This window comes from Callithrix jacchus, chromosome 12 (assembly GCF_049354715.1).
Source record: "Callithrix jacchus isolate 240 chromosome 12, calJac240_pri, whole genome shotgun sequence".
Lineage (NCBI taxonomy): Eukaryota > Metazoa > Chordata > Mammalia > Primates > Cebidae > Callithrix > Callithrix jacchus.
Genome location: NC_133513.1, coordinates 79,960,498 through 79,986,609, shown reverse-complemented (window position 1 = coordinate 79,986,609; position 26,112 = coordinate 79,960,498). Strand labels below are relative to the sequence as shown.

The 26,112-nt window shown below is 42.0% G+C and overlaps 1 protein-coding gene across 7 annotated transcripts in view; it reads left to right on the top strand.

Moving 5' to 3' along the window:
* Window positions 1–26,112, top strand: part of SGMS1 (sphingomyelin synthase 1) — a 334,608-nt gene that overhangs the window by 1,686 nt on the left and 306,810 nt on the right. For 2 of the 7 annotated variants that reach the window (XM_078345956.1, XM_078345955.1), the window contains exon 1: window positions 133–26,112. The exons of the other annotated variants lie outside the window; for them this stretch is intronic. The gene's annotated coding sequence lies outside the window, so the exon portion shown is untranslated. Of the gene's footprint in view, window positions 1–132 lie in introns of those variants that run through there. 7 annotated transcript variants of the gene reach the window in all.

Genomic DNA, 26,112 nt, shown 5'->3' with positions numbered 1-26,112 from the left:
CCTGACAACAAAACAGGTGGGACCCCCTTCCCCGAGGAGCGTGCCCCTTTTCCCCAGGCCACGTAACAACCCCCCAGGCTCGCGGGCGGCGCTGAGACCCCGCAGGGCTGACCCCGCCCGGCGGGGACGTTTAGGGGCAAGGCCTGGAGGGGGCATCGATGCAGCCTAGAACTGGACAGTCTCTCCAAGACGCGGCTTTTCCGTGACAGAGGGGGTCTCCGCTGTCCCCAGGCGACGTGTCAAGGGCAGAACCGCGGCAGCAGTGGCTGCCTCTCCCACCGTCTTAACCCGAACTCCGGCTTGTAGCTTTCTCTCGTGGGCGGGGTAGAGTGCCCTAGTGCAGCTAACGGATTCAGCCTGGAGCGTTCTGGTTAATGCTGCTTTCCTCTTTAGTGCCACGAAGTAGAAATCGGGATGAGGGTTGTCATGGCCGGAGGGAGCGAAGGGAAACCAGGCAGGTGCTTCTCAGATGTTTGTTTTCACCTTCAAACAGTACAGACTTCAGCGGTTCACGCTTACGAAACCAAGTGAAGGGCTGCTTTCTGAAAGGGAAGTTTATTTTCTATGTTCTGGGGCCTGTCGGCTATTCTAGCTCCCTTGACATTTACCTTCCTGGACCTTTAAAGCTGTTTCGACAGGTTATTTTGCTTTCAGGTTTGGGGATGGTTCTGGTTGGCTCCCTGGATGTGGAAGCGGCGAATGTCTGCTATGCTGTGCTGTGAACTCCCCACGCTTCCTGGCACTGGGGGGTTGAACATTCGGGGGGAATGAGTGGGCCGAAGGAGAGGAGTGGGACTGGTGACGTAGGAACGCGATGGGAGTTGCCTAGAGCTGCCCAGATGGAACGAGATTGGCGGCTGTTTTGGCCTGTGCAGAAGGGGAGAGGGCTGGGCGTTTCATTGGTCGGGTGTGAAATGTCCACGGGCGAAGGAAGGCAGCGGGGGGATGGGTGCCTGTCTGGTCAGTGCTCCAAGGGAAGCCCAGGGATGTTTGGTGATTCAGCAGGTGGCAGCCTTCCAGCTCTGAAGACATGCCGTGGCCAAGCAAAGAAGCAAGCAAAGCAAGCAAGCAGCAGCCTGTGCCTGCTGTCAGAGGCGCCAGCTTTGGGGGAACCTCCAGAAGCTGCCTTCTGCCTGTAGCAGCCCACTTGCCTTATCTTGCTTCCTGTTTAGCTCTGGAGGCCCTGGTCTTTCGAGTTTCTTTACTGCGTCTCTTAAAGTATACAGCAATATATAGCCTGTTTTTTAGTCTCTCCATCCCTGTGACCTGCTGGGTAGCAGGGGGTGGCCGCTGCCACCATGCAGTTTAAGTAGTTTTTCTGCAGAAAGGGATTGTGATATGTAAAACAGTGAAGAAGCCTTTCCTTCTAGTTCTGCTTCACAGAATAGTAATTTATGTTTTTAGTAAAATAGTAATATATATTTCTGCAACTCTTCAGTGATGATAGTAAGCTATTTGAAATATCCAGAAACTCTTAAAAGACATTAACTCCAGGGATGGATTAAATTGACATCAGAAGGACACAGTTATTAAACCAGTATCTTATTCACTGGAGAATTTCTAGCATTTTGCACAGTGTCTAACTTGTAGTACTTAGTACATGCCTCTGAAGTTGAAAATTTAAAAATCCTTCCTAACAGAAGAGTTTACAGTATTCACCATGTTCATCATGTATTTTTAAGTTTGTGTTAATATGGTTAGAATAAAATATATGCATCAATGCCTTTGCACATTGACATATAAAGACTGTTTATGTTTTCATAAGACGTGATTGCCTGTGTTGACCATAGACATTCAGTTTTAGCTTGAAAGATTCTTTAACTTTTCTGGTTGAATTTATTAATTTTCAAACTTGTGGCATATCCTGCATTTCAGCTAGAAAAATGGTGTGCTTTGCTAATGTATGTCATGAAAACCAAACGGACTCCTGACTCCTAAGCATAGCCATCAGTTTCTTTTTTGTTTGTTTGTTTTTGAGACAGGTTTTGTTCTGTCACCTAGGATGGAGTGTGGTGGTATGATCTCGGCTCACTGCAGCCTTGAGCTCTCCAGGCTCAGATGATTCTTAGTCTCCCAAGTTGCTGGGACTACAGGCATGCAACACCAAGTCCAGCTATTTTTTTGTACCTCTTGTGGAGATAGGGTTTTGCTATGTTGCCCAGGTGGGTCTCAAATTCCTGGGCTCAAGTGATCCTCCCACCTTGACCTCTCAAAGTGCTGGGATTACAGGTGTGAGCCACTGTATCTGGCAGTATTTTTTTTTTTTTTTAACTAAAAAGTACTCCCGTTGCATGTCAAATGTGCTTTAACTTACAAAACTTCATTTTATACATAACATTTCAGATAAACTCTGAAAAGTGCTGCTATAGAAAAGCTGAAAGAGTGTTTTGGGAATAAAAATTCTGGATTTTTTGCACACAGGGGTTAATGCCCTGGTCTTTAGGAGGGAGGCATGAGTGCTCTGCCAGTTCATTCTTCCCTTTACTGTTAACTGTCTCTTCCTTCCTCCAATTGTTTAGGTATTTTTTCTTCCCCTAAAGATGTACATTCTTGGCATGAGCTTGCTTCTTTAAGCAATCCTGTCAGAAGGATCAATTGCATTTTCTCACGCAAATTTGATCATTGGTGATTTTTATTTTTTGATTGCCACATACACGTTCCCACCACTTCATATGGCAAACTGTTCAGTGGCACTTGGAAAGACCCATGGCCCTGGTGTCGTTGGTAGGGGCATAACATGTTATAGATGACTTCGCCTTTTTTGGATGGTAGCTATAGCCATAACAGTCTCCTCTGGAAGAACTTTTATGATATGCCTTGTTTTCAAGATTTTTGGCTTTTCTATTCAAGTCTTTTAGTGAGGAATATAAATGGCTGTTTCTCCTCTTCAAGAGCATCCCGGTAAAGGTTTGTTACCTCTATTAAGCTACCCAGTCAAAAGAGGACCTTATTTTGGATCAGCCCACTTGGATGTGGGAGTTGGGAGGCAGCTTTGGATGTCAGGGAGGAGAGAGTGAAGAAAAGGAAAGAGAAGGGTGGGTGGAGCCCCAGGAAGGTATCTTGGTTTTATAACTGTGACTTCCGGCTTCAGTAAAGCTGCATTGAATGGCGTTGATGAACAAGTGTGGCTCAGTCTCCTCTGGAATGCTTTGCTGTTCTTCCAGTCCTCTGTCTCCACAGATAAACACACTACACACATGCAGTCACACGAAGATTCACAGACATAGAGACTCAGACAGTGAAGAGAAAGACACGGAAAAAACACACACACTCTGCCAAAAGCCAAGAGCACCAGTGTCTTTTTAAACTAATATGTCAAAGAGGGAAAATCCAGGGCTCAATAGCAGGTTTGAGTTTGGGGGCCTGAAATCACCCGAAGCTTGTTTTGAGAAAGATTCCCCTCCACTCTCATTGACAAGCTGAGCTGCCCCCTTAACGATTTAAAGCCTTGAGGGCTTTAACTGAAGCAACCATTATATGTAAATGCAGGTGAGTGGAGATTTAGAGAACTTGAGTGATTTACATTTTGGTCTTCTGGTGCTGAGAGCTGAGCTCACATTCTGATTCTTGCCACAGGATCCTCTCACTGTGCAGAAGCCCCTTGCTTGTTTTATGTTTTTCTCCTTTTTGCCCCTCCCGCCCCATCCCAGATCTCTATTCCCCAGAGGAGCCTTCTTCTCTCCTGTGCAGGATATATATTCTTGTTAAAGATGTTGAGTTACCTTGTTTGTTTTTAATTTACATAAGTGCTTCTGTGCTACAGATTTCATTCTTTTTTAAATTCAAACTTTAAAGCTTTTTATTGTGGAAATTTGCAGGCATTCATAAAAATCAAAAGAACTTTAGCATTTTATCTGTGAGATCCCAGTTGGTGTAGGTTTATCTAGTGCTTTGCGTTGACTGCTGCTTTATAGGGCTGGTCTTTTGTGTGTCTATTACTTTTACTTACCCATTTCCCTAATAATGGATGCTTAACTCACCTCTACTCCTGTTACCACTAGCAAACATCCTGTATGCATTTTTTTCTTTTTCTTTTTTTTTTTTTTGAGACAGAGTCTGGCTCTGTTGCCCAGGTAGGAGTGCAGTGGCATGATCTCAGCTTACTGTAGCCTTCACCCTGGGCTCAAGTGATTCTCCCGCCTCAGCCTACTGAGTAGCTGGGTCTGTATGCATTTTCTTAATGATCTGGTTGAGAATATCCTTAGGGTAATGGTTCTCAAAATATGGCCGCACCTGGCAGCAACAGCATCAACTGTGAACTGTTAGAAATGCAGATTCTTGGGTCCCAATGTTCTAGACTTCCTGAATCAGAAACTCTAAACTGTGTTTCAGCATTCCCAGCCTGGAGTTTGAGAACCACTACTAAGAGTGTTTATTTAGGAATGGGATGGCTGAGTAATGGTGTACAAACATACCTGTTTTTACTAAACACTGCTTAATTACTCTCCAGAGTTGCTCAGCTGCTTTCTGCTCCCACATCAGTGCCCAAGGGTTCCTGATTCCCTACATTCTTGCTCAAGTTTGTTATTAACCATCTTTGTAGTTTTACCAATGTTTGGTGGCCATAAAGTGAGATCTCATTGTTTTATGTGAACTTATGTGATTTTTTAGTGAATTTGAACTCATTTAATGTATTTGTTAGTGACTATAATTTCTTTTACTACCCATACATGCTTTTCTAATGTGTTGATTTGCAGATTTTTTTTTTTTGGTGTATTCTAGATGTTAATCTCATCCTGTCATCTATTTATCAACTTTCTCAATGGTAACTTACAGAAATTTTTAGTTTTGATATAGCCTCAATCTATTAATTTTTGCCTTCGGTTGCACTTTAAGAGTCTTAAGATGTCCTTCTTTACCCCAAGATTACAAAGATATTTTGTTTTATGTTAGCTTCCCAGTTTTACCTTTCACATTGAGGGCTTTTTTTTCTTTTTGAGGCTTGTTTCATATATTCGATAATGAGGGAATCCCACTTTATTTTTTTCTTTCTATTTTGTGAGGCAGTTTTCCTAAATCATCTATTAAACAATGTAGTCTTTCCTTCATATAGTTTTGTGGAGCCGCTTTTATCATACTTCAGGTTTCCACATACACACATTAGTTTACTTTTTCAACTTTATTAAGAGTTAGTAAGGTTGGACATGGTGCCTCAAGTCTGTAATCCCAGAACTTTGGGAGGCTAAAGTGGGAGAATTGAGTCTAGGAGTTCAGGACCAGCCTGGGCAACGTAGAGAGACCGTGTCTTACAAAAGAAAAAAAAAAAAAAAAAGCCAGAGCCAGGCACAGTGGCTCACGCCTGTAATCCTAATCTTTTGGGAGGCTGAGGCAGGTGGATTGCTGTACAAAAAAATACAAAAATTAGCCTGGCTAATTGGCATAGTCCTAGTTACTCAGGAGGCTGAGACGGGAGGATTGCTTGAGCTCAGGAGGGGGAGTTTGCCATGAGCCCATATTGCACCACTGCACTCCATCCCGGGTGACAGAGTGAGACCCTATCTAATGAACAAGTAAGAATAAGAGTTGTAACTTATTTATGTAAACTAAATCCATTTAAAGTGTACAGCTTTATTACTTTTGACAGATGTACATACCTGTGAAACCATCACAGTAAAGATACAGAGCATTTCCATCACCCCAAAACTGCCCTTGGGGCCCTTCTTATCCATCCCTTTGTCCCCAGACTTAAGCAACTATTGATATGCTGTCACTATGGATTAGTTTGTATTTTCTAGAATAGTATATAAATGGACCATACAGTATGGTACTATTTCGTGTCTAGCTCCTTTTTCAACATATTAATTTTTAAAAATGTTTTTTAATTATGATAAAATACACATAACATAAAATTTACCATTTAACAATTTTAAGTTTATAATTCAGTGGCATGTAAGTACATCGACATTGTTGTCACCACTATCCATTTTCAGAATACTTTTTACCATCTCAAACTGAAACTGTCCCTATTAAATGGAACATAATTCATCTTTCTGTTTCTATGCCCCCCCATTTTTAAAATTATGGCTTTGCAGTGTTTTATATGGCAGCGTGAGCCCCCACTTTTCTTCAGACTTGACTTGTTTATTTGTGGATCTTTGTGTGTCCATATGCATTCTGGAATGCTTATTAAGTTCTCAACAAAGTTAGGTAAGTGTGATGGGTATTGCATTGAATATATAATATGATTTTTCTGTGTAATATTGTAAGATTTTCTGTCTTTATATTGTTATTCTATCCTTGAACATGGTCATAATTTCTTTTTTAAAAAATGATTTTTAAATAGAGTTTCAAACTTTCTCTGTCATGATAACATTTTTTATTAAGGTTGCTTTGAGGATAATTCGAATCTTGACACCTTAGTCCCCACATTAAAGGGAGGCTAAAGGGATTTTTGGGACAGATCTTTTAAAAATATTTCTTAATTCATCAACCTCGGATGACATTGGTGAAATTACTCACTTTTGGTAGGCCTAGGTTCCTCTTTCTGCAAACTGCATTAATAACACACCCCCCCCCGCCACCCCTTATAGAGGCTGTTGAAGGGTTTAAAAGATAGTGTAGGAGATGCTTGGAGTACAGATCTTGAAACAGAGTTGTTTTCAGGTTATGTTGGTGGAATACCTCCCCTAACAGTGGTTTTAAATAGCATAAGCTGGCTGAATATGGTAGTTCACACCTGTAATTCTAACACTTTGGGAAGCTGAGGTAGGAGGATTGCTTGAGCCCGTAAATTTGAGACCAGTCTGGGCAACATGGTGAGCCCCTGTCTCTAAAAAAAAAAAAAAAAATTAACCGGTTATGGTGGTGCACACCTGTAGTCCCAGCTACTTGGGGGGTTTAGGTGAGAGGATTGCTTGAGCCTGGAGGTTGAGGCTGTGGTGAGCTGTGATCATGCCATTGCATCCTACCTGAACCACGGAGCAAGACCCTGCCTCATAAAATAAATAGCATAAACTTAATACTTTTATCTGTTTTTAAGAGTTGATAATAAAGAAGAGTCAGAAAAGCAAAGTTAATAAGCCAGCCAATGAATGTGTAACACAGAGTCTACATTTACAAGCCCATGTCTCTGCCTGGTTTTGTTGGGTTTCACAAAAAGTATGGGTACTTCCAAAGAATTTTACAGTCGAGTGGGGAAGAAAAGGCTAATATACAAGAAACAATTAGAGACTGCTATGTGACAGATGGTATATAATTAGGGGTTAAGTGGTGCAGTGCCAGGGGAGTTATGAGAAGAGAGAAATCCTGCTCTGAGATTTTGATTTGTCTTAGGTGGAACTAGATTAGGGAGGGGAGAAGGGGCTGAAGAAACCAAGTAGAATTATCATTTCTGTTGGGGGCCTTGAAGGCTCAGTGCTGAACCCTATGACAGTGGATACTGTGCCTAAACTTAAGTATGTTAAAATCAGTGCTGTGGGATTGGCGATAAATAGAAGATGCCTAGATAAGCGGTAGCTCTCTGTCTTATGGTACAGTGGTGAAGAGCACTTGCCCTGGAGCCCTGGTTTGGATCTCACCCTCATGTAGAAGCTGTAGGACCTTAAGTTATGCAAACCTTCTGTGCCTCAGTTTCCCCAGCTCTCTGATAGCTGTCATAACAGCAGCCATCTTACAGGGTTGTTGTGGTGACTATATAAGTTAACATTTATAAGGTACTGAGTGCCTGGCACAGTAACCACAATATGAACATTAGCTGTTATTATGTCAACTTTTGTTAATATTCATCACGTTCCTTCTGTACCTCTCTTGAGGTGTGTGAGGCTTTATGCCCCAGAATTGGATGGCTTTTGTCCAGAAAGACCTGGTTGGAGGCTGTACAGATTTGTAGAATGGGCTTTTCCCACATGTTGGTAGGCATTCAGTAGATGCTCATGTTGCAGACTGAACAAGTAAATGCTGAAAGACAGTGGAGCCAGGTGCATTCTCTGTCATTCCTGGATGTCCTCACTCAGGACTCTGGAATGGAGTGGGGAGAAAAAGTCAGGTGGTAAGCATTCAGGAAGCAAATTTTATTTTGCTGTATTCCTAGTTCTGATTAGAACTTCTGGCAGAGATGCTGGAATCACAGGGAGTCACACTTGTTGATGGCTAACTGCATGCCAGACACCAAGTCCTTGACACAATGAAGTGGATATTGTCATTGTCCCTTTTTTGGAGACAGAGATTGGGGCACAAGTAATTTGCCCAAGAAAGTAGGAAAGAGAATGCCCTGGAGTTTAGTATTTGGGACCCTTGCCAGGTGGCAGAAAGGAGTAGCTACTGTTGGTGGGGATCCAGTATCTTTACATAAAGCATTGTAATACACAGGTTAGCCCAGCAGGGCATTCCCACGACCTCAGATGTTTATCAGCTGAAGCCAGTGGCTCTCAGATTTCAGCATGTATCAGAATCACCTGAAGACTGCTTACAACACCCAGGGCTGGGCCCCACCTCTGCCAGAGTTGGTGAGGCAAAGAGCTTGGGGCAGGTGGCAGTGGGCAGTTGACATGTCTAATGTGTTCGAGGATGCTGTGATGCTGCTGGTCTGGGGACCGCTCTTTGAGAACCATTGCCATCAGCAGTGCCCACGTCAGTGAGAAACCAGCTGCTTTTACTTCTAGTTACAGTCAGGTGGGATGATTTCAGATTTAGACATTGGAAGTGCTTTCCACCTCATGAAATAAAAATTGAACTCATATGGTCCTGTTTATCTAGGACAGCAGAGGGGTGTCTGAGCCAGTCCAGAGCAGAAACTTGCTTTTCCTGCTCACCAGTATTTCTGGAATGGCTCAGGAGAGATGATCCCAAGGTGGAGAGAAAACTTGAAATGTAAGTCAAGACTCATTAGAAGCTTGAAGTGCCATCAGTGCTTCCCATCTTAGGAAGACGGCCTCATTTATTTTCATTTTGTTATTTTTCATTCCCCCTCCCATTGGCAAAAAAAAAAAAAAAAAAAAAAAAAAAAGACTTCCTATTCACCACTTGTTCCCATGGGGGAATTTAGGCACAGACAAATTAAAAGTATACTGAGATACATAGCCTGACAATGGAGAGGCAGAAGATAATCTTATTTGACTAGCTTAATTATAGTAGAAAACTGTGTTTATAGGAAAAAAGAGCTTCATACAGCTCTCCTCCAGCTGCCGTGAGGTCACATAGCTACAGTGTGTACCAAGCTTAGTACAGCACCTACACACACTAAGCTCTCAAGAAGTATGAATTATTATTAAAGCAGAAGTTTTCTGTCTTGGAATCCAGATTATATTTTTTCCTATTAGAAAAATGTTACATATATAAAACCTTGGAATGAAAACCTTTTAGAATGGAAAGATTTTGTAGGAACTCAGATTTAGAAAGAACTCAGAGGAGAACAGTACAAGTAAGTTGTATTTGGAAAGAAACACTGGTTTGGATTTTTCTCTGTGCTGGTTATCAGGGCTCCCCTGTGACCCTGTCAGCCTATAACCACTCATTTGCTTGGTGAGTAAATGTGGCAGGGGAGAGAGGATGGGGGGATTGCCAGGGGCCAACTGAAGAGGCTGGAGAGGCCTGTTGAGGTATGGAGACACTCTCCAGTCTGGTCTTTTTATAACTCAGGGTTGACAGTGGCGGTAAATATGTGTGGAGAGTCCTCTATGGGCCAGTCTTCTTGGTGAGCCTTGAGACAGAGATGAGTATGATGGGATCTGCATCTTTTAGGGATTATTGGGGAGACAGACGTGTCCACAGATGATGTCATCACCAAGTAATGAGTACAGTATCAAAGCTGCACAGCTAGCCTTCCTGGGTCAGGGGTGGGACGACTGGACAGAGGTCACCTGCTCAGCTTCCCTGTGTCAGCAGAGTGCACAGAAGGGAACCCATACCATGGGACAGGGTAGATGGAGACAGAGGTGGCATTTTTTGGTTTTTATTTTCTTTTGTTTTGGGGTTGAAAGCCACATGAAGTTTTCATTTTGAGTGACATAACCCTGACAGTAGAGACAAGTCTAGGGAGATATGGGCTATTAGTGGTCGGCCCCCAAAGAGAGAATCAGAACTGGGACTGCACTTCAAAATTATGTGGGGAGTTGTAGGAGTACTTGACAGTTTCCTTTCTTTGTTGTTAAAAAAACATGGCTATGAGGTCAGAAATTCGAGACCAGCCTGGCCAACGTGGTGAAACTCTGTCTCTACTAAAAATACAAAAATTAGCTGGGCATAGTGGCACATACCTGTAATCCTAACTACTCAAGAGGCTGAGGTGGGAGAATTTCTTGAAACCAGGAGGCAGAGGCTGCAGTGAGGTGAGATTGTGCCGCTGCACTCCAGCCTGGGCGACAGAGTGAGGCTGTGTCTCAGAAAAACAACAACAACAACAAAAGTGGCTGAATGTTAGCTGTCTGCTAGGGATGTAAAACCTGAAGAAGATTAACGACTTTCTGTCTTTAAGATAAATCAGGTTTTAAAAGAAAGACTCTAGTAAAAACAGAGTTTTATTTTATTTTCCCTGAATTTTTGGCTAAGTGTGAAATTCCCCTTTCATTTGTGTTTTCAGTGGCTCCAGTTTCTTATTTTCTTTTTCTTCCCCTCCTCCTCTCCTTTTCGCCAGTTGTTTATTATCAATAAGTACAAAAGAAACTGTTTCAGCACCACCTTTCCAGTCCTCCTTAATTTCATGTCCAGACCACTTTATATAAAGAAATAGCAATAAGCTGTTTCCATTTCCCAGGTTGTAATGGATGTTCCTCCTGGCAGGTTGTCTCTGTTAAGGGAGCAAAATGTAGATGTTCAGTCTTTTAAAAATTTCATGCAGGTATACTATGTGAATTCATGAAGGACAGGAGATGCTATAACAAATCTCAGGTTAAGGGGTAAGGGATTCTCAGCTAAGTTTGGCAGGTGGAAGATGCTTAAATTTAGAAGAGTGTTCCCAGCAGTCACAGATGGAGATGGAGGGATTGAAGAAAAAAGTCCTGGGACAGGGTGGTAGAGAACAGACCTCCAAAAAACTATCCCCTAAGGAAATGGTGTGGAGGATTAGCTAAAGTGATACCCACCTCACTGGCAAGAGGGGCGGGTGACAGAAGCAGAGGCAGGAGAAATCAGGAGAGGGAGGAAAACAGGGTGGGAAGGCAGGTTTTGCCCTCAGCTTCTTTCACCCTAACAGACACAGGCTGACAGTTCAGGCAGGAGTTGGAAAAGGGGGTGTGTGTGTGGGGTGCCAGTGTGCCTGAGGCCAACAGAGAAGGGGAATGTTTTACTCCTGAGGAAACCAGGAGGGGAGAGGGAGGCATGGAGGAAAGATAGGGGGCAGTGACAGGGATGAAGGTGCTCAGGCAGGTGGAAGATGACTGGTGAGCAGAGATGCTTGGGATGCTGGAGAAAAGGCATGAGACCAGAAAAGTACTGTGAAAGAAACAGTCTGTATAGAGGACCCACAGCCTTCAGCCCAAGCCAGGCTGTCCTGATCATCTGAGACAGAGGCAGAGCAGATGAAGGCAGTGACAACAGATGCTGCTGGCTGTCCAGGCACATCGGTGAGGTAGTAATGCATTTTCTGAGCCATTTATGAGATGGCAGGCACAAAGCGTTTATTTTGGATAACGGGAACTGGGAAGGCAAGGACCCAGGGGCTCTGACTTTGAAAGCCAGCTGGGGAGTTACAAAAAACAGTGGGCTTGGGTTTAAATCCTTTTGGGGCACTGGCTTTTTCCTGTGTGAAATGAGAATAATAACCACTATGTCACAAGTGTTGTGGTATGAAGACCCTTGGCGTGTGTCCACAGTATTACAGGGTTGCATTCTGCAGTTGTTGAGGTGGCCTTGGGCTGTGGCAGCAGAGGGTGATCCTGCGATTTCCTCTGAGAGATAGTCTGTGTTGATTCCCTTTCTTCTCCTGGGTGGCATGTTGACCATTCATTTGACTAGATAGAACGTAAGTGAGACTTGGGCTATTGCACAGGCACTATCCATCTGTACCCAGTTTTCTGGCCATGCATTGTTGAGATTTTCACCATGTGGACTGTGTAGTCCTTTTCTGTGTGTTCTACCTGATCTTATCCCAGAGCCTGTCCTTATTGTTCCCCTGGCTATTAGTTCACATTACACACCCCCAGACCCAAGTACACAGAATGTCCCCTATATGCCATTGCTTTTTGTGGAAGTCTTTGTGGATGGCCTTCATCCCTAGCCTGAGCCTTCAGAATCACGGGGACCAGCTGCTTTGACTTTGGATGAGGCCAGGATATAGGTGTGAATAAAGCAAAGTCTCAGTCTACATGGAGTTTTCTTGGTAAGGGTCAGACAGACAATAATTAAATAAGCAAATATGTAGCATGTTGGGTTGTCAGGAGGCAAAACCTTACCTTTGCCTCAGAATGCCACCCATTCAGTAATTTAACATTTGGTCAGTAATTTAACATTTGCTTTACTGCTGTGCTCCGTGTAGTGACACTTGAGTTACTTTGAAAGGCTCTATAAAGTTCCAAGCAGTTGGCTGGGCAGTGGTCCAGGTTTCCATAGGATCTTCAGCATGGCCAGCTTTCCCCTGCCCTTTGATTTTAGAAACAGAGGCAGGATCATGAGAATGCTCTCAGGAGTTTCTCAAGCCTCATTTTGCTCATTCAATTCAAGGCACTATCCGTGGCCCACAGGTTCTTATTGGGGGTTTCTGGATGGGTTTCCTGAAGCCACCATACATTTAAATGTATTTTAGGGGGCAGTGCATCTAAAACTCTCATAAATTCACCAGGAAAGTGTTTAAAAAGGCCAATTTTTTATGGAAGTGGATAAAAAGTGAAAATTAATGCCATGGAGAGTTCCTTTCCATCTTTCCCTTTTTAGAGGAACTAATGGGAAGTGAGTAGGTAAAAGGGGGTGAGGCAGACACACACTGACAGCCTGCTGTGATTTTGTGCAGCTTGATGTTTTTGTGTCTTACGGGTGGGACAGGAAACAAAATGATGCCTCTGGCATCACCGGAAGACCATTTGACTTAGTGGAAGCAAAGGTGGGGAGGTGTGTATGATGCTATGAACATGCTTCTATCTTCCACTGAGCAAGAAGAGAAAGTTGAGCCATTGGGAGGAGCACAGAGGCCCCTTGGAGCTGATGCTTCTTCTCAGATTTCTGTGTCTGATGGGTCCCGAAAATAGGTCTGGAGCTTTGGCTGCTCCAGATGTCAAGGCACCTGTTTTAGGAGATTGCTCTGCTTGAGAAGTCCATAGTAGCTTACCTGAATTGTAAAGCTCGTGACTACTGCCTTCAAGGGTCTAGAGGATAGCTTTGGAGAGTGAAAGCATAGATACTCACACACTCTTTGACTCAGCAATTCTACTTTTAGGGGCTTATTTTAAGAAATAATCAAGGTCATTATTAATCTCAGAGCTCTTTATCATAGTGAAAAGTTGGAAACATAATATTAAAATATAGTGGGTTAAACAAATTATGTATATCCACACAATGGAATACTAGGTAACTCTTAAAAATAATATCTGGGAGAATAATCATAAAGAAAGTTGTTCTGAAAACATCGTCGTTATGTGCCAAAAAGTATGCACTGCTTTTGTAAAAAAACTGAACTATTGAGAAGGTACTGGTTGGGCCCCTACTATGAGCCAGGTACCCTGTGGAGTACTGGTCACACAGTGATGCAGTAGGTAGATATGTCCTCAACAGGTCCCAATCTACTAAGGCAAGAGTCAGTTCACATTGACCCTGTCATTAAAAAATTCTGTAAATGGGGGCCGGGCCCAGTGGCTCACGCCTGTAATCCCAGCACTTTGGGAGGCCAAGGCAGGCAGATCACGAGGTCAAGAGATCGAGACCATCCTGGCCAACATGGTGAAACCCCGTCTCTACTAAAAATACAAAAAAATTTGCTGGGTGTGGTGGTGTGCACCTGTAGTCCCAGCTACTCGGGAGGCTGAGGCAGGAGAATTGCTTGAACCTGGGAGGTGGAGGTTGCAGTGAGCCGAGGTCGCTCCACTGCACTCCAGCCTGGTGCCCGGTGACGGAGTGAGACTCTGTCTCAAAAAAAAAAGAAAAAAAATTCTGTAAATAAGTTGGGCACGGTGGCTCATGCCTATAATCCTAGCACTTTAGGAGGCTGAGGCGGGTGGATCACGAGGTCAGGAGTTTGAGACCAGCCTGGCCAATATGGTGAAACCCGTCACTACTATAGAAAAAAAAAAATTAGCTGGGCATGGTGACACATGCCTGTAGTCTCAGCTACTTGGGAGGCTGAGGCAAGAGAATCACTTGAACCCGGGAGGCGGAGGTTGCAGTGAGCTGAGATTGCACCACTGCACTCAAGCTTGCACGACAGAGCGAGACTCTATCTCAACACACACACACACACACACACACACCCCAATATTCTGTAAATAATCCATGGGTTCTGTATCCACAGATTCAATCACATAAATTGAAAATATTTGAGGAAAAGGCCAAAAAAAAAAAAAAAATCCCAGACATAGTAGCTCATGCCTGTAATTCCAGCATGTTGGGAGGCTGAGGCAGGTGGATCACTTGAGTCTGGGAATTTGAGACAAGCCTAGACAACACCACAAAATCCTATCTCTACAAAAATTAGACGTGGTGGCATGCACCTGTAATCCCAGCTACTAGGGAGGCTGAGATGGGAGGGTTGCTTGAGCCTGGGAGATTGAGACTTCAGTGAGCAGAGGTTATGCCACTCTACTCCAGCCTGTGTCAAAAAAAAAAAAAAAAGAACAACCCACCCCCCCAAATTATAGCATAACAACTATTTACCCAGCATTTACATTGTATTATGTATTATACTTGATCTAGAGATGACTTAAAGGATACAGGAGGCTTTGTGTAGGTTATATGCAAATGTCATGCTTTCTTATATGATGGACTTGAGCATCCATGGAATTTGGTGTCTCTGGGGGTCCTGGAACCCATCTCCTGGATTACTGAGGGGTGACTATATTCATAGGAAGACTACAAAAAGATTGTCTCCTTCACAGACAGTTTTGCCACTTGTTTAATCATATGAAGTGTGTTTCTCTGTTCTTGTTATTAGGCTACATCTTTGACTTGAAATGACTGATTTTTTAGAAAGCTTAAGTAATTAAGATGTCATATTTATTAAATTTCTACAGTTACACTCTCTTCCTTGAAACCTTTCTTTCTCTCCCAGCACTGTGGGAGGCTCTGAAGTATAAGGGTGTGGTGGCTTGAGCACAGTGTTTGAGGAGTGGGCACTGAGTGGCGCCCCCTGGCATCTCGTAATGTACAAGCCGGTGCTGCCCACCCAAGGGTGCTCTGCCCTAGCTTTTTAGCCAGAGTGGGTTTTCTTTCAAGGACAACTTTTCTTTTTCTTTTTTATCCTCCTTCTCTCCTACCCTTATCCTTTTCCTCCTCTGTGCTCTCTTGCTCTTCCTCCTTTATTTAGAAAAGTTAGGTTAAAATAATATTCATAACCCTATGACCCGTAGATAACCACTGCTATCATTTGGTGTATAACCCTCTAATCTATTTTCTATACATATTAGATGTGCACCAAGCAAACATTTTGACAAAATGCTGAAAGATGGAATGCTGGATGGAATAGTATTGCCAAAGCTAAATCTCGCTGTCCTAGAATGGACCTCTGGGTAACAAGTTTGACATTTTATAAACATTATTACAGTTTTGTTATTAAGATTGTAATAGTCAGAAATTTGCATTGTGGTACAGGAAATTAATTTCTTAACATATATGATCAGTTCAATGAACATTTTCAATGCTGGGTAGATATTGACTTTGATCTGAGTTGGAGGAAGGAGGAGCAAGGCCTTTATTTGTTTAGTTTATTTTTGTATGATTATTTTGGCTCTGTCCACATAAAACAATATGCGTGGTAGTTTGTTTCCAATGTATTCATCTTTTGTCATATAACTGACTTGAATTCTCTCTGACTCCTGGACATGAAGATTTTCTTGGCAATGATGATGTGGTTTCATTTTAGTACTTCCTAACCCCAGCTTTGTGCACTGTTTGAAGGAGAATATAGCTGGATAATCTCAGAAGCAGAAGTGACACTGTTGTCCTTATACACATTTCTCTGATATTTTTGTACTCATTTGCTGCTTTACACAACCAATTGAGAGGAAAATGCATCTTCAAGCTTTGGCTGTAAAAGTATGGCTGTGGAGCACTGAAATTGGCTTTCAAGATAACAGAGCTGTTTTGAATCTCCATCTGCATCTTAGCTTTCACTGCCTGCACACTAATTTCAGTATCTTCCCTGGAGAAGAATGACAGAAGAATCTTTGCAGAGGTTACATGTGATAAATGTTTGCTCTCTCAAGACATCCTCAGTTTTCAACAATTGACTGCTTTCCCTGCAAGCAACCATTGGCTGTTAGTAAGCATGTTTTTTGATATTGTTAGTAGGCATGTCATGGCAGTGCTATTATCCACAAAGTACAGTGCTAAGCCAGGTGCAGTGGCTCATACATGTCATCCTAGCACTTTGGGAGGCCAAGGTGGATGGATCGCTTGAGCCCAGGAGTTCGAGACCAGCTTTGGCAAGATAGTGGAACCCCACCTCTACAAAAAAAAAAAAAAATAGGTGGGTGTGGTGGTGTGCATCTGTAATCCCAGCTACTCGGGAGGCTGAGCTGGGAGGATCACCTAAGCCCAGAAAGTAGAGACTGCAGTGGAGCTGTGATTGTGCCACTGCGCTTTAGCTTGGGTGGTAGAGTGAGACCCTGTCTCCAAAAAGAAAAAAAAAAAAGCACAGTGCTAGAGCTGAGCCTTGTTACACAATAAACCAGCCATTCCATCTTTGAACATCTTTGGTAATTAAATGATAAAATCTTGAGGACCATATAGTTCTTAGGATACATCTGGAATGTTCACCGACATTTGAAAATGAGTTTTTGGATACCAACAGCAAGTATTAAAATAATGTGCCTTGTTCATATCACTGACATCATGCTAATATGATGTTTACTTGCAAGGTGAGGCAATCATTGATTGCACACCAGTTCAAGGATGCCAGAAGTGATATTTGAAGAATGCATCCTGGTCTTTGGCTTTCCAGACTGAGACTGAAGGTCAGATTTTGGCCGAGCGTAGAAACTGAAGACAACTTTCGTAGATTCTTAAATATACATAGAAATATATATTGTATTTATATAGTTTAAAAATATTTCTACTATTTCAAATCTCTACTTTGAAAAAGTACAAACATCTTTTTGATTATAGTAAAATATACATACCACAATGTACCACTTTAATGATTTTTAACTATATAGTTCAGTGGCATTAACCTTCAGATTGTTGTGTAGCCATCCCCACTATCTATCTCCAGAACTACTTCCTTATCCCAAGCTGAAACTCTATACCCATGAAACAGTCATTGCCATTCTTTTTTTTTTTTTTTTTGAGACGGAGTTTCGCTCTTGTTACCCAGGCTGGAGTGCAATGGCGAGATCTCGGCTCACTGCAACCTCCGCCCCCTGGGTTCAGGCAATTCTCCTGCCTCAGCCTCAAGAGTAGCTGGGATTACAGGCATGCGCCACCGTGCCCAGCTAATTTTTTTTGTATTTTTAGTAGAGACGGGGTTTCACCATGTTGACCGGGATGGTCTTGATCTCCTGACCTCGTGATCCACCCGCCTCGGCCTCCCAAAGTGCTGGGATTACATGTGTGAGCCACCGTGCCTGGCCCTCATTGCCATTCTTTCTTATCCCTAGTCCCTGGAAAATCACGATTCTACTTTCTGTATATGTGAATTTGATTATGTACCTCATATAAGTGGAACTAGTTAGTATTTAGCTTGATTTACTTAGCATAAGGTCTTCAGAGTTCATACATATTGTAGCATGTTTCAGAAATTCCTTCCTTTTCAATATCCCATGGTATGGACATACTACATTTTGTTCATTTATTCATCTGTCAGTGGACACTTGGATTACTTTTATCTTTCGCTATTGTGACTAACGCTGCTGTGAACATGGATGTACAGATATCTGTTCAAGTGAAACATCTTTTAAAAGACTCTTTTTTAAAAACAAAATAAGCTGCCTTTTAAAATATGTTCCTTCTCATGAATGTAGAGAGTAGAACAATAGATAATGGAGACTCAGAAGGGTGAGTGTGTTGAAGTGGGGAGGATGAGGAGAAATTGCTTATTAGAGTATGATGTATATTATTTGAGTGATGGATACCCTAAAAGCCCTGACCTGATTGCTGTGCAATCTATGCATATAACAAAATTGCACAGGTGTCCCATACATTTATATAAATAAAGGAAAATAAAAATATGTTCCTTCTTCTGATCAGTTTTATTAGAGGGTGCCTTACCACAGTGTGGTCAAGGAAATGCCTCCTTCACTGTTATAAACCCAGCACTTTCAACAGTGTTTAGTTGAAGGCATTAGTACTGCCTGAGGTCAAGAGTGTGGTTTCACAATTCTTCAGAGCAGTCTCACCAGCAAACTTGGCAGCAACCTTAAGCAAGGCCTGTCGGGGTTCTTGGAAAACTGCCTGGTGTTTTCATATCTTTTGCTCTGATAGCTCTTACTTGTCAGTACCTTAGGAGGGAAAATCTGGCAATAGCATTTGGTTCCTTAGTTTGGTCTGAGCTGGTTAAATGCTCACTAGATATGCAGATATGATTTATTTCAGCAGTGTGCTTCTCTGAGAGCTTGTCTCACTCTGGCAGCTCTGGAACTTCTGTTTATGGATGACATTCTGTTTGGAAATGGGGCTGAGGTTCTGAGCTATAGGCTCTGTTTGCACAGTAAGCTCTCTTGATTTTAATTTGTATTTTTTTCTCAAATATGGGTGGTTGCAGAGCCCCAGTGGAGAATACAGGGTAGCATGTTCCCCCCTGACTCCATGCGGTAATCCAGTGGTTTTGCGATGCCTGGGCATCTTGCAGCGACATGTCTGTAGGTGCTATTTTTGTGGAGATGTAGGAAATTGAGATTACTTTCCAGCTTTGTGGTAACAGAAGTGAAATATTTTGTACCTTTATAGGCCTGATAAAAATAAAATGTGATTAACTGGTGGTTTTAATGCCAGTCAAATCTGTTTGTTTGCATTGCCCACATTTTCTAAAGGCACATGACCTGTCTGAAGAGGGAGGCTTATCTGTGAGTTTACTGACAGCACTGTGGATTGTGTTATTTTTATATTTCCTGTTATATGATCTTTTTAGTCATTTTTTGGAGTTTGTCTTGTTTTTTTTTTCAGTAAAAAGACCAAGTGTATGTGTGGATTTGTAGGACTGAATAATCTTTCTTCCTTTTTGTGGAGTTGATAAATCAAGGACTTTTTAAGTCCTTGATTTAAATAGATGACCTCTGAAACAAAATAAACATACATGTTTAATACTTAGTCATATAATTTATACATTTGGCAATCAGTCAAATACTCCATTCCAAAGAATAACCATAAAACTGTTTGAATAATTTTTTTGTTTCAGTATGCAAGATGTAATCAAAGAAATGTGTCTCTGGGAAAAAAGATAATTGCAGTTCTTTTGTGCCATTAAAATTTCAAGTATAGTTGGCTAACCTGGCACTATATCAGATGTCTAAGCAAATAATTGCCTGTTTGCTATTGGAGTCTGTTATATGTTATGAATTTTTGGTGGCTGACTAGAAGTGTGATTTTGGAGGTGTAAAATCTGCTGCATTGTAGGATTCAAGTAAGTCATAATTGTGGGTCCCTTTGGGCCATTGGAGTTGGCAGCATGCTTCCTGATGGAGACTGATACTAGTGATATTTGTCTTTACTGCTGCTTGCTGTGTGAAGGGAAAGTACCTCACTCTCAAGGAGGTTATGATTAGAAGAATATGAACACACATCTTGAGAGCATTTATATTCACAGGGTCTATATCTTCCAGCCTCTCCTGAGCTCCTTTTAATCTGAATCTTCCCTGACCACTTCACTGCTATTTCGGCACTACTTCCCACTCTATGGCATTGAATCCTTCTTTATCCTCCTCCTCCTGGGCTGTGGAATACCCTTTTTCATTTTTTTCTTCCCACTTTGGTCTTTAAGGTTCTCTACAGTTTTGCTTCTTATATCTTCCTAATAGTTCCTCCTTAGACACCATCCTGTAACCTCTGCTTGGGTTGCATATGTAAATGTTACCCATGGTTCAGCCCTGGTGGTGAGCAGCCTGTTATGTGCAGGCTCACATGGGGGACTCTTCTACTTTCTTTTGGGTGGGGTGGCAGGTTTATGAGGGTCCAGCTGGTGGAGGGCTCTGATTACATGGTTTTGACTCAGCAATTTCCTTACAGTCTGGAGGGTGTGGTCAGAGCAGCTTAGGACCCTAGAACTTAGACTGTGAGGGAGGAAGTGATAGAAAAGGAAAATGTACAGTGCCTTTTTGCACTGAGGCCCCTATTTTAGGAATAAACTCTAGGGGTCATAAATGTTGATGTGTGGACTAAATCTGACTTTTCTCATTTTCTGATCTGTATTTTGTTTCCAGAATGGTTAATGTAACTCCTATTAGAATAAACAATGGCATATATTTCAAGTTTAATGCTATTATATATTTTTGAAAATTTAGTAAATAATAAAATCTTAACCTGCTCACACATGCTGTAGCTTGTCCTGCCCCTCTGTCTGCACGTGGGAGATAAATTTTCATGGTCTTCACAGTCACAAGTGTTTAAAGATAAATAACATTGGAAAGTGACTTTAACAATTCTTTTTTTTCCCCACAGGTTTGTTGCTGACAACGACTGTAAAATCCCTTCAGATGTTAAGGCTGTTCAGTTTAAAGTAATCATGCATTGTTTCTTAGGTGACTGCAGTGTGTTGTGCAGTGTAGTTTTTTACCCCTCACTTTTTTTGTTGCCCTGAGTTGCCATTTGGAGGTACTGTTTTTGATACTGTATCTCAAGACTGCGATTTCTTGGATTTTGTATGTGTTTTTTTAATTTACTGAACTGCCTACTAGAGACTTCTTTCTCTGTAAGATCCACTGCTTTGTGAGAGCCCAGACATTTATAAGAAGTAGGAGAAGGAGGCCAGGCACGGTGGCCCAAGCCTGTAATCCCAGCACTTTGGGAGGCCGAGGCGGGTGGATCACGAGGTCAAGAGATCGAGACCATCCTGGTCAAAATGGTGAAACCCCGTCTCTACTAAAAATACAAAAAATTAGCTGGGCATGGTGGCGCGTGCCTGTAATCCCGGCTACTCAGGAGGCTGAGGCAGGAGCATTGCCTGAACCCGCGGAGGTTGCGGTGAGCCGAGATTGTGCCATTGCACTCCAGCCTGGGTAACAAGAGTGAAACTCCGTCTCAAAAAAAAAAGAAGTAGGAGAAGGAGTATCAGATAGTGAGAGGTGTGCATCATGGTTAAACAGAAACAAAACCAAGGTGTTTGACTCTTGGCAGAGAGAGGTTTAGAAGCTAACTCTGCTCCCCACAGTTCATCCCTGGTGGTGAGCAGCCTGGGCTGCAGCCTGTCATCAGCAATGGAGCCAGCGGATGTTGAGCAAATTACTGAAGTTGTTTGAATCTTAATTTCCTCATCTGTAAAATGCTCCTCCTACAAGTTTGTTAGGGAATCGTGTTTGTAAGACACGCTGTAGATGTAGAATAAAATGGTAGTGGTCATTATTAGGGCTTTCTTTTCAGAGGCAAAAAGGTTTTAGAAGGTGGTTATGTTTGGTATTTTCTTTTATCATTTACCACTGCAGAGGATAAGGATTTGGAATGAGGACAGTCTAGACTGGCTGAATTCCATTGTCTAAACTTGTTCATTTTCATCTTTTCTCCTGATTGTTTTCTCTGCTGTGGAGCATGATATTAAAAACAAAATAGATAACTATAACATTTTCTCTATCCAGACCCTTTGGAAATAAGTTATTCTGACAAGGCAGTTCTTTCCATGGAGAGTAGAGGCTCTATGTTAATTTTCTTCTCATTACAAATTTTTTTATTGTTAAAATATTTTAAATGTTCAGGAACCTACAGAGAATAATACAATAAAGGCTTATATATCCAGCTTGCAGTTTTATTAAATGTTAACATTTTGATGTGTTTGCTTTATGTATGTGTGTGTATTTATTTATTTAAAAAAATAAACATTTTCAGTGTAAGTTCAGGGACCTTGCTGTTTCAGTCATTGCTGTCATGCCTAGGAGAGAGCCTGATGAGTGCTTAGTTGGCAGGCTCCAAATAAACACTGTGCATCTTCTCCAGTAGCCTTCTCCTCCTTTCTTCTGCTGATGTAACACACAAAAAACTATGGAGCAGGGAGAAGTATCATGCTTGGTTCAGTCAGTGACACAAGGGTTAGTTAAATAAGGACTGAGTTAAACAAGGGCTACCCTGAAAGAACTTTAAATGCTATGATATAGGGTAGGGCAGGTGAATTCAGAAGTAGTTCCTGTAGGAACCAGAACATTCTCCCTACATTTGCAGAGCCACAGAGTGGCTGGTTATCAGAAATAGTCATTGGAATGAACTTGAAGAAGCAGAGATGGGGCAGGGCTTTCCAGATTGACAGGATCATTGAATGAGAGCTCAGCAGTGGGAACAGTGTTTGGAGAGATTACAACGAGGTGACTCAGAGTTGCCTGAACTCTGTTATCAGAGGCGAGTTTCAGAAGAATAAAGTGGCCAGAGAAGAGGTATTGGTTGAGCATCCTAAATCTGAAAATCCAAAATCTGAAATGCTCCAAAATTCAAAACTTTTTCAGCACTAACATGATACCACAAGTGGAAAATTTCACACCTGACCTCATGTGAGGGTTACAGTCAAAACTTTGCTGCCTGTACAATGTTTTTAAAAATATTGTGGGCCAGGCATAGTGGCTCACACTTGTAATCCCCGCACTTTGGGAGGACAAGGTGGGTGGATCACCTGAGGTCAGGAATTCAAGACCAGCCTGGCCAGTATGATGAAACCCCATGTCTACTAAAAAAACTACAAAACATCAGCTGGACATGGTGGCAGATGCCTGTAATCCCAGCTACTCGGGAGGCTGAGGCAGGAGAATCACTTGAACCCAGGAGGTGGAGGTTGCAGTGAGCCAAGATCACGCCATTGCACTCCAGCCTGGGTAACAAGGTGTGAGACGGCATCTCAAAAAAAAAAAAAATTGCATGAATTACCTTTAGGCTATGTGTAAAAGGTGGATAGGAGACATAAATGAATTTCATATGTAGATTTGGGTCCCATTCCCAACATATCTCATTATGTATATGCAAATATTCCAAAATCAGAAAAAAATTATGAAATCCAAAATACTCTGGTTCCAAGCATTAAGGAAAGAGGGTATCCAACCTGTAGTACATATGATGAGTAGTATTAGGCCCTCACTTAAAGGAGTAGAATAGCATACTAGAAGAAGAGCTGATGCTATAGAAGCAGACCATCCTGGATTAAAATTTAGTTTCTCTTTTATTGGCTGCATGGCCACTTAACCTCTCTGAGCTTCAGTTCTGATGTCAAGTATGTTCTCACTTTGGCTACAAGAGGTTTAAGAGCATGGAACTGGGTTCTTGCCTAGCCATTCCATTCTGTCTTAAGTGGCCCTCTTGTCCATGGAAATTTGAATTAGGCAGCTAAATGTTGAGAAACTTAAGATTTTTTGGTTGGTCACAAAGGTACAGAGTGACTTCTTTTGCATGAGGTCATTAACCAAGTGACACATGTACAATGTGAAATTGTCTTGCCTGCCAAATCTGTACTTCTTCCTGTATCTTGTGAAAAAGTCCACCATCCTCTTAGTCATCAAGACAGAACTGAGGAGTCATCTACAGTTCCTCTTATCCCTGAATCCTTCCAGTCACCAAGCAAGTTCATTTTACCTCTTTATTATCTCATTCTCGAGCCCCTATCACTTGGTGCCTGGATTTCTGCTACAACTGCCCATTTGCTGCCCTTCTTCATTTCATGTTCCCACTGTGGTCACATTCCTCTTTCTAAACTGCAAGGATGATCATGTTAGTTCCTGCTTAAAAAAACGTGTCTGTGGTTCCTTGGCCCATGGTGAAGACCTGAGAGTCCTAGTTGAACACATGGGTTTCTATTGTCATGCCCTCTCATCTGCCTTCCTGTCCCTTGTGGTTCCTTGCTACTCTGCTATCTCACCCCTGCTTCTCTCCTCTGATTTATCCTTATCTTCCTAGACTCAGTTCTTGGCTATTTCTGCATATCAGTTTCCAGAGTTGATGTGCTTGAGAACACAGCCTGTTTTGTCAAAAATTAACATGTTCTTAGTATCCAGCATGGTGTCTGACACATAGAAGACTCTCAAAAAGGTTAGTGGAATAGAAATGAATAAGAAATGACTTTTCTATCTTTCCCCAGCCAGGAGGACTGAAGCTGGGCAACAGAAGCATTATTTCTCACCATCTTTCTGTCTCCATTAATTCGGCATCTGCTCAACATCCCAGCTCTGATAGGAGAGAAGCATATGGTTGACTTGAAAGAGGCAGCTGGGATGTGATTGGGTGTTCAAAATGTATTCATTCCCCTTTCCCCATATAGGATAGCAGTAATAACACTTCCTATTTGTATTTGCATTCCCCTTGAGTGCTTCCACAGACATGATCTCATCTGGGTATGTCACTAATAGCCTGAGTGCTAGATGGAGAATGTGATTGTCCCCATTTTGTAGATGCAGAATAGGAGATAAAAAGGAGTAAATATATTTACTCAAAGTTAGTGAGTTATTAGTGTGGAACCAGACTTCAAGCCCAAGCAAGTCCCCTTCTCTTTTCCTTCTTTCATAACCAGCAGAACTAGGCTATATCAGATTGATAGTTTTACATGTAATCATCAAAAAGGAAAATTGGCAAAAGCAGTTGTGTTTGAAAAGTTTTCTCTGTATTAACTTTTCATGTGGGTATCTTTGTAACTGTTAATTTCTCCCATACTCTGATTCTGGTTAAGTGCTCAGAGTGATACGTCTCCTTGGTGTCACTTGGCAGAAATAGCTTGAAGTCTGTGAAATAGTGTCCTGAGGCCCACTCTGGATAGAGATGAAGGATTTGTCACATTTCACTTGGTCAGTGTGGGAATATTATTGACTTCAAGCTATTTCCCTGCCTGACAGACTAATAAAGTAACAATAACAAAATCTTTGTACTTCTTTTTTTTCTGAGATGCAGTCTTGCTCTCTCACCCAGGCGCGTGATCTCGACTCACTGCAACCTTTGCCTCCCGGGTTCAAGCAATTCTCTGCCTCACCCTCCAGTAGCTGGGGTTACAGACACTCACCACCACACCTAGCTAATTTTTGTATTTTTAGTAGAGATGGGGTTTCACCATGTTGGCCAGGCTGATCTTGAACTCCTGACCTCATGATCCTCCTGTCTCGTTTGTCCTCCCAGAGTGCTGGGATTACTTCTTAATATTAAAAGTACTCCTTAAGTATTCATCCCATTCTGTTAATGAAATTGTTTCATTTCCTTTAGAATTCTGGAATCTTTGAATGAACTTAAGTAGGACAAAAAATAAAAAAATAAAAAGGCTCACCAGCACTTAACAGTCATATTCTTAATTTCCAGAAATTTCTAAATTTTGAAAATTATAGCCTCTGAAGTGGGCTATTGCAGGGAAACTATTCTGATATATTTTATTAAATTCTATATTCTTAGCAGCAAAGATGAAGAAGGCAGAGTGAGATTGAAAATGCAAAGGCAGAAGCAGTCAGAACACAACCAAGATATGCAGACAACATCCAGGCTTTGGATGAGAGCTTTTTTGTTACTTTTTTTTTGGCAGTCACTCTGTTGATCACATGAAAATCTGTATAGTTTTGTTGTTTTATCAGTCCTCATTCTTTTTGTCTGTTTCTGCATTTGATTCTTGAGTTATTCCAGCTTCCTTGTCTCCAACCCCTGTGAAACCTCTCTTCTCTTGGCTTCCATGATACAGTGGAGTGGTATTCTGGGTCTCTTATCTTTTCTCTGCTCTTGGCTACCTTCATCACCTCACTTCACCGTTCAGACATGTTGATGGTTTTACGTTATTTTATTCTCTGGTGATATTTGTGCAGATGTATACTATTTTTTTTTTCGTGTCTGAGTATTTCTCCTTGTATGTTTTGCTATCTTTCTAGACTAGGTAGCTTTAAAAAAATTGACCTTAGGATGTTTGTTGCAGGAAAAGACCTTCAAGATCACATGCTTCACGGTCTCATTTTACAG